The sequence below is a fragment of the Choloepus didactylus genome, chromosome 18 (genome assembly GCF_015220235.1).
Source record: "Choloepus didactylus isolate mChoDid1 chromosome 18, mChoDid1.pri, whole genome shotgun sequence".
In the NCBI taxonomy this organism is placed as follows: domain Eukaryota; kingdom Metazoa; phylum Chordata; class Mammalia; order Pilosa; family Megalonychidae; genus Choloepus; species Choloepus didactylus.
Genome location: NC_051324.1, coordinates 71333736 through 71343033, shown reverse-complemented (window position 1 = coordinate 71343033; position 9298 = coordinate 71333736). Strand labels below are relative to the sequence as shown.

Sequence of the window (9298 nt, the reverse complement as noted above, 5' to 3'; positions counted from 1 at the left end):
TGGCTGAGATCGCAGCACAGAACTTAAGTAAAGCCCCCGAACTGTGGAGCTGGTGCCCCTTACCAGCACGGCAGGCTGAGTTGGAACACTTCCCTGTGGAAAAATGCAGTCTACTAGAAGCAAGGGACAGTAACTCAACCAAGCTCCAACTGTGGTTTTAATCAACAAATTTGGACTAATGAGTAGAAGCTACAAGCACAGATAAACCCGGAGCAAGCAGGAAAGGAACCCTGAGGCCTCTCCTGGCAGAGACGAGGGGGGACTGATGGAAAATAGTAAATAAGAACAGGCTTTTGGAGACAGCTGAGCTCAGAATACTGAAGAAGGGCTGTATGTCAACAAAAGGGGCACAGAGAACCAGGTACCAAATCTGGTCGACCTGCAAAACTGGGAGGCTGGGGACTGGCTCTAAAAAGGGGATTTCTTTTTTTTTTTTTCCTCATTCTAAGTAGCTCATTAGAGAAAGCTTCAGGCATTTTCAATTGTCAGCCGGAACCCAGCAGGGGTGGAGTTAAGAGAGAGCAAAAGGAGGGATTCAAGTGTAAAAGATAACTCCCTAAAGGGTGTATCTTCCCTAAGGGAGGGGGGGACGAGCAGGGGCCCAGCTCAAGTTGCTGCCCTCCCTCAGAGAATTCAGACCCCAGGGCCTAGGGGAAGGAAAAAACCCCACCAGAAACAGCTGAAGCTTGGCTTCTGACACCCTCAGTCCCTTGGCCTGCACAGGGTCCGCTGAGAATTAAAGGCACATTGTAATACGCCTCCATTAATGGTAACAAACGCAATACACCAAAGCTAAATGTCTGTAAGAGGGGGATGTAAGGGAGTAGAATGGGATTCTTGGTGGTGGTGTTATGTATGACTTTTCCATTGTATTTTCTTTTTTTCCTTTCTTTTTCATTTTTTTTCTCCTCTACCTCTTTCATTGCAGAGGAAATGGAAATGTCCTCATACAGATTGTGGTGGTGAATGCAAAACTATGTGATTAAACAGGGAATCATTTCTTGTAACTGCACATAGAACCTCCACACATTTGGCAGCTAAAATGCACACTGGTGGAGGTGCACTGCATTTGGTTCCACGAGCAGTGTTGCTGTAGATGATGTGCTTTTCCAAAATCATAAACAATCCCGGTAAAATTTTGAACAAAATAAAGTGCAATCTTCTCTCAATTTACTGGGTAGACTATACTCCTGGGCAATTCTGTATCTAATGAACTTGTGCAAAAAAGTTTATGCTTATAGAGCTGGGCCTGGAACCTAGATGTTTCACATATTTCTACATAATTAAATGGTGAAACATTCAAAAGTGAAGTGGGACTCAGGAGAACTTTCTGCTGTGCAGGTCGGCCCATGGATACTGGACTTGGCATTCCTGGCCCATCCATTAGATTCCAGCACCATCCCCAATCTTTGTAACACACAAAAAAGTGTATGTATGTGTGTGTGTGGTAGATCTGTACTTGCTGAGCACCTCTGGGTTAGGGCTGGAGAGGGGCTGAGTTACCGGTACAGTGCGCTGGCGGCCCAAAGGACACATGACCAAGCTACCATGGTACCCAGGCCCCCAAGGCCAGGAGCAGCTCATCCCCGCAGACCAGCAGTGCTCTCAGTGACATGTGGGCCTGGGTCTGCAGCCTGCAGCTCCTGATGACCACACTACAGCAGAGCACCAGTTCTGTGGTCGGCTGTCACCAAGGGAAGGGCAGCTTCTGAACAGGATGACAGCACCTTGAACCATGCCAGCCACCCCACGTCCTGTCAGATGACCACAAAGGTGGGCACCTCCCCACGGACACCACTATTTCTGCACAGTGCATGTTACTTAAGGATGAGCAAGTGCCTCCGAGGACTTGCACTTCCTATTTGACCTGGGAGAGGGGCTCCGAGGTCACTATTTTCTAAAGAATTGGGAAGAGCATGGGGGGCTGCACATCCCACGAGGAGAGGTTCCACACACAGACACACAGTTATCACTGGGGCAGTAACGTGCTGCACAGAAACCATAAAGTCACCTTGGTGTTGGATTCCTTTTAATTAGATCCACACAAACTGGGGTCTGAAGTAGGTCAGCATTCAAAAACTAGGTGTTTAAGAATTAAACCAAACAAACCTGGCAGGTCCTAAGCCATATACATTTCAGGCACATAAAATCAGGCAGAAGTGAAACCAGCAGATTTGCATCCAGCCCCAACAAAAAAATTTTCCAGTAAACTGACCTGCAAAGAAATGACACTTCATCAGTTTTTATTGTTTTCGTCTGAAATTTTAGTCTGAATATTCAGAAAATGTTAAAGCTGTTAATACCATGAAACACTCCCCCAAATCTAAAATTACTTCTTACACAGAATACAATGTAGAAGGGGCCCCAGGATTTTGCCCTTGCAGTGACCCCACCTCTATCCACCCCTCACCATTCCAGGTCTGTGAGCACTGCTCAGAGCCACGGGCCGGGCATCTCCAACTTCAATTCCAGAAGCTTCCTAACCTATCCCTCTCCAGCCCATAAAACCTACCCTGCATCCCGACATCCATAGGTCAAAATAAAGCCAAACTTTGGCATTCAAAGCCCTCTATAAGCCAACACCAACCTGTATTTCCTACTTTAGTTCCCTTCCCTTTGCTCTAAGCTCTTGCCCTCCCCAGGTTAGCATTAACTCATGAGCTCCTCACATCCTCCAAAGCACTTTCAACTTCCTCCTTCATCACATGCTTCATCAGCTGGATGAGACCCCTCAGAGGTCACATCCCTTAATAATCCTGCTGGCAATGCTCCTTCCTGTTGTTCCATAGAATTATTTAAATCTCTCTCTCTCTCTAGAATGTAAGGCTTTTAACACCAAGGAACTTTTCTTTACATCCTTATTATTATCTGACATAACAATGCTTTGCACACTGCAGGTACTTAAATGTGCCAACTCTCGGTCTAAGACTTGAGAACGCCACTCCATGAAGGAACAGGCAAAACCACAGCCAAGGAAATAAAATTTAAAATGTCACAGTAACACTTGTGTTCAAGACCTTGCATAAGCGATCCCTCAGAAATCAATACGAGGAAGGAACATGTCCAAAGTGAAATCTGCCTCAGCCTTTATCCAAGGAGGGATTAAAAAGCAGGAGATGAAAAGAGTGTCTGTGTGCTGGGAGTCCGATAAAGGTGTCATCACCCCCTCCAATACATTCTAGACCAGCAATGCCCAACACCGTGGCCGCTGACCACAAATGGCAACGCACATTTAAAGTAATTTAAATTTCAGTTCCTCAGTTGCATTGGCAACATTGCAAGTATTTCACAGCCCTGTGTAGCTACTGTATTGGACCGTGCAGATATAGAATATTTCCATCGTCACAAAAAGTACTGGTGGACAGTGCTGCTCTTAGTGATCTTTTGAAATTATAGATTTTACCACATCTCCTCTTGTTTAAAACCCATATGGGCTTCCAGCTGTTCTGAGGCAAAGACCCAATTCCTCACATGAGTCCCAAGGTCCTGTGTGGTCTGGCTTCTCCCCACATTTTCAGTTTCACTCCATACCATTCACCCCTTGCTTTCCGGGCTAGACTAGCCTTTCCGTTCCTCCATGAGCCACATGTGCTGGGTAACTGGATCTTTGGACGTGGCTCCCTGGCCTTCCTGGCAAACTCCTACTCATCCTTTGGAGTCCAGCTCAAGACCCATCCTCAGGGCAGCCTTCTAGCCTTGAATGGGCTCCTTTTGATTTATATAGGAATATGTTTATTTCCTTCAAGGCATTTACCTCAGTCTTAACTATTTCCTTTTTAGTGTATCCATTTAATACCTGTCTCCCCAACTAGCCTGTAGCTCCCTGAGAACAAAGGCCACAACTGTGTTGTTCATTTCTGCACCCCTAGCACTTAGCGCTCTACCTGACCAGAGTATCCATAAATGTTTGCTGAATGAAACAAAGCACATCAACAGTATTCATAGAATATTGAAAACTCTGAGCTCTTACTAAGCACAGCGTTTTTCTTTCAGCACAGGTCCTGTTTGCAGTATCATACATGATCATCAAACTGCTGCTAGAATGCTCACACCTGTTACTGCAAATTCAAAACCCAGGAAAGGCTTCTCCTGGGGATTTACTTTAGGTCAGGGTCGGGCTATCTGGTACAAGGCTGCACCTACAACCAAGCAGGTTCAACCACACAGCAGCCTTTCCCCAGACCACCTGTCTTGGGACATTGCACATCCAGGCCTGACATACCAGGATGCCCCAGGCTGAGGTCTCAACAGCTCTTAGACAACGTGGAACAGGGGGAAATAATATCCGTGTACCTTCATCCAAACGCTGGGGCTGGATGTTCCTTATCTTCAGTGGAAACCCTGGTGAAGAAATGACACAGCGCGCTCTGTGAGGATAAAAGTCTCACTGCATGCTTACACAGTCCCGGAAACCCACGCTAGCCCAGTCGAGGGCCTCCACTGCCGCGCCTGCCCTTCAACCCTCTCAAGTCAGACACACTTCAGTGCCTGCCTTCGGACCAAGTTCCCTTGGTCTCCCCCGCTCCCTTTGCAGTGGGCAAACCGGTCCCTCTGATCCCGGGCGCCGCGATGGGGGTTTGGGGAGGTCTCGGGTCTCTGGGTTCCGGACACGCGGCCGATCCGTCTCCCCACGCCCTGGGCGGGGTCCTAAGTCGCAAGCTGGGCCGGTGGCGGCGGAACCTCCGGCCAGAGCCGATCGCATCACCCCGCGGACCCGGGACCGCGGACCATCAGCACACGCGTGAGCCCACGCGCCCCTCGGATACAACAGAGCACGCGTCCACACTTACTTCCCTACCTCCAGGGCCGAAACTGCTCCGCGCATGTACTTCCGGCCGGAAGTGGGGCTTTACCATAGAGAGGACGGATAGACGGCCGCTGCCATTTTGAAACTGAGTCCTCCGGGAGGTCTTAAAGGGGCCACAGCATCTGGGGCCGAGACACGTGTCTGGGGCTGGTCTCCGTTTTGCTTCTTCCTGTGTGGCTTTGACCCGACGGGACCTCTGTTTCTACATATGTGTTGGACCGAGTCCCGGCAATTATTTAGCTGTGAAACCCTTTTAAAGCTGCAAGATTTTTCAGAAACCCGGTAGTGACAGCGGATAAATTAGATGCTCTGGTGGATTCAGGATTCCCCGCCCGTCGCCCCCAGCCCCTGCGCGCCCCTCCTCCCAGAGGCCCCACAAGGTTCTGTGGATCCCTCAGGCCCACGGAGCAGGGGGCTGAAGCCGTGGGACACCCCCCCCCCCGGGAGGGGGCTTGTGCCAGCTCTAATGTCCCTTGTCCAGGAAAGGGAACCCTGGATAAAGTCAGACACACTGCTTAGCCTGTAGGGAAACAGGATTTATAGGAAAGATATTAGATATTAGACCCAAGATGCTCAAGGAATTCCAAACAGTATAAACTCAAACAAACCCAGGCTGTGGCATATTAAAATCAAACTGTTGAATGCCAAGGAGAGAGAGTTCTGGAAGCCGCAAGTGAGAAGCAACGTGTCACGTACAAGGGAGCCTCAAAAAGATTAAAATGCCAATTTCTCATCAGAAACCGTGGAGGCGAGCAGGTAGTGGGAGGACATATTTAAAGTGTGGAAAGTAAAAAAACTGCCAAACAAGAATCCTCTATCTGGCAAAACTGTCTTTCAAAAATGAGGGAGAGTTTAAGACATTCCCAAATAAAGAAAAGCTGAGGGAGCCTGTTCTTGAAACCATGACAGATGCTAAAGAGAGTTCTGCAGTTGACAGGAAAGGACAATAAACAATAGAGCTGAGCTGCCTGAAGAAATAAAGATATCTGCTGAGAAGAACAACATGGGTAAATATAAACTACAGTACTACTGTATTTTTTATTTGTAACTCCACATTTCCTACAGGATCTAAAAGGCAAATTCATAAAGAGTAGTGATAAATCAGTGGTTTTGGACTCACAATGTATAAACATGTAATTTGTGACAAGGACTCCATAAAGGTTGGGGGACAGAAGGGTATAGGAACATAGTTTGAAGTTAAGTTGCTATCAAAAGCAAACAAAATTGTTATAAATTTAGGATGTTAAATTTAAGCTCCAAGGTAACTACCAAAAAAATATTGAAGAATATGCAAGCTCATAGAGACAGAAATTAGAGCACAGGTTGCAGGGGCAGGGTATAGAGAGAATGGGGAGCTGATGCATAATGGGTGTTGGGTTTCTGTTTGGGGAATGGGAAAATTTTAGTAATGGGTGGTGGTGAGGGTACTACAATGTTGTGAATCCCACTGAATGGTATGTGAGGGAGGGCTTGAGATGGGAAAGTTTGTGTTGTATGTATGTTCCCACAATTTTAAAAAAAAAAGAGCAACAAAGAGACATGACAATTAAATGCAATACATAACCCTGGATGGGATCAATTAGGGGAGGAGGAAAAGTTCAAAAGGATTTTATTGGGACATATGAAAAAATTGGAATATAGACTGTAAGCTTTATATCAGTGTTACATTTCTTGAACTTGAGAACTGCATTTTAAGGTGGTTACATGAGTGAATATCCTTGTTCTTAGGAAAAGTACATGAAAGTGTTAACTGTTCGGGAGACTGATGTATACAATCTACACTCAAATACTCAGAAAATGGATAGAGAGGTAGGTAGAAAGCTACAACGAATGTAGCAAAATGTTAAAATCTGTGGACCTAGGTATCTGGGGGGTTGTGATATGTTGGAGTTCTCTGTATGGGGATTTTTTTTTTTTTTTTTTAACTGTTCTGTAAGTTTGAAAGTAGTTCAAAATAAAAAGTTAGGGGAAAAAAAAGTACTGAGTGCTAGAAACATGACAAGGCAACCATTAATCTACTTTCTGTCTCTATGACTTTGCCTATTAAATTTCATTTAAAGGAATCATACAATATTTGTCTTTTTGTGTCTGGCTTCTTTCACTCAACATAATGATTCCAAGGTTTATCCACATTGTAGCACGGATCAGAACTTCATTCCTTTTTATGGATGAATAATACTACGTTGTACCAGAGGCCTTTTAAAGTTTTGTCTCAAATGGCAGGACTGTGTAAGTGCCTGACAGGTGCCCTATTTGGGGCAAATGGTGACTTGTTCAGAGTTGATGTAATGAAGGCAAGAAATACTTGACTTCTGCTTCCCTTTTGGCAAAGAAACAGGGCTCAGCAGCCAGAACAAACGCTGTGCATTTCTCCCGACTTCTCCCACCCAGCAGAGCTGGAGTCTGACCCCTGGGGATCCTTCCTTTGCTGCCCAGCCAGCTGGCAGATCCATGGCCCCTGTCGTGCCCGGTGCCTGGCCTTCTTAGGACGGAGCTGCCCTCAAGCCCCAGCCCAGGCTCTGCCAGCGGCTCCTCCCGAGTGAGGCCCTGTCAGCAGGCACTGTCTTCCCGCTCCTGCCCAGCTCCCTCTTCTTTGCTTTGTCTACCCCCTGGCATCTGGGCTCTTTCGGGATCCTGCAGTAGCATCCTAAGTTTACCTGCAGTCTTGCAGGTACAGGTGAGAGAAACCCAAGTCAACTTAGTGTAAATTAAAAAGCGAATGTATTAGTTCATGTACTGGTATGTATGGGGGGGGCACCCTGGAGCAGGTGCAGGGTCTCAGGAACTCAGCTGAAGGATTTTGCTGGATCTCTCTAGCTTTGGCTCCCATCCTCCCCTCTTGTCTAGGTGGTGGAGGGAGGGCTGAGGGGCAGAGGGGTTAGAGAGCAGGGCCACAGGCCACGGGCCACAGACGGCTCGGGGCTCAGATCTCCCCAAGGTCTCCTTCCGGGTCCAAGGGTGAAACTCCAGGGAAGAAAGAATCCTGATTGTTTAGCCTGGTCCCGTGTCACCCTATACCATACAGGAGTAGAAACCTCTTGACCCACACCGAGTGAGATCAGGTCAGTCCAAAGAAAGCCAGACAAAACAAGGAATAAAAAATTTTTTTAAAACCAGACATATTACATACATTTTATTTTAGTGCAAAATGAATGACAATAACATGTATTCACCAATCTTTTGATCTTAAGCTAAGGCCTTTTTTAAAAAGTGTGAGCCTGTCTTTTTAGGAAGGTCTTAAAGACAGTTGCAAAGTAACTGAAGAGCAAATTCATCTAGATTTGTATGGCTCCCCCAATCTTTTGGAGTTGCCTTGCTCACACCTAATTCAACAATAAATTATTTTAGCTTTATTGATTTTGTAGCATTCCACTTAGGAGTTTTTTGGGGGGGGCTGAGGGGGGGGTTGAAGCAACATCTCTCTTGTTTTACCCTATTCCATCAGTTTATGTAATATTTAATTGAATTATGTAATTAAGTTTGACTGACAGAAACAGGGTTGGGGACAACATAGTGACTTTGGGGAGGCTTTCGGCCCTCCTGGTTGGTCCTCCAGGAGAGGTGTCTCCCAGCATGGAGGGCTCCTTGGGCTGGGGGTGCCAGGCTTCATGGGGGGGTGGGGGTGGGGGCAGTGGGCGTCCTTAAGGGAGCTTCCCCCACCTGTTTTTGTCATCCCCACCAGACCCGATGGAGCGGGGCAGGGGCAGTTGCCAGAGAACTCCCCGGTGACGCTATAGGGCCGTGGAGGTGGCTCTTGGTAGAGCTGCTGACCACGGGGTCAGAAACAAACCTGCCCCAGGCCTGGCCGAGCTTCTCGGCAGGATTCTTGGTCCCCTGCTCAAAAGCCTGCACCTCCTCCTAGTGGCTGCAGGGCAAAGGCCAAACCGTCCCTCTTTCCCCTGCTTTTCCATTTCTACTTCACTGGATTAAGAAACAACCAGCCACACCAGGTGATGGAAGGAGAGGGTAAGGAGGAGTGTATGCTCCATGGATATGGAGTGTTTGTAAATAAAATTAAGTTAAAAATTTTTTTTAAATAGCAGTTGATCAAAAGCTAGGTATTCCGCATGGGGGTTGCTATAAAGAATTTAAGAGAAGAGACTAACATGTACAACCTGGTCCAGGAAGACCGTGCTGGTTTCAATGTATTGTGTCCCCCAAAACACCATTATCTTTGATACAGTTTTGTGTGGGCAGGAAAAGTATTGGTGTTGATTGGGTTGGAGACTTTTGATTGGATGTTTCCGTGGAGATGTGATCACTCAACTGTGGGCAGGATCTTTCACTGGATAATTTCCATGGAGGTGTGGCCCTGCCCATTCAGTGTGGGCCTTGATTAGATTACTAGAGCACTATATAAGCTCAGACAGGAGCAAGCTTGCTACAGCCAAGAGGGACACTTTGAAGAACACACAGGAGCTGAGAGAGGAGCTGCAGATGAGAGACATTTTGGAGACGGCTTTGAAAGCAGACTCTTGCTCCAGAGAAGCT

At 47.0% G+C, this 9298-nt stretch overlaps 1 non-coding gene across 1 annotated transcript; it reads right to left on the bottom strand.

The window, feature by feature from the left end:
• Nucleotides 1-3999: 3999 nt before the first annotated feature.
• LOC119515024 lies at nucleotides 4000-4186 on the bottom strand. Its single transcript, XR_005212922.1, has one exon.
• Between the last annotated feature and the right edge of the window lie 5112 nt (nucleotides 4187-9298).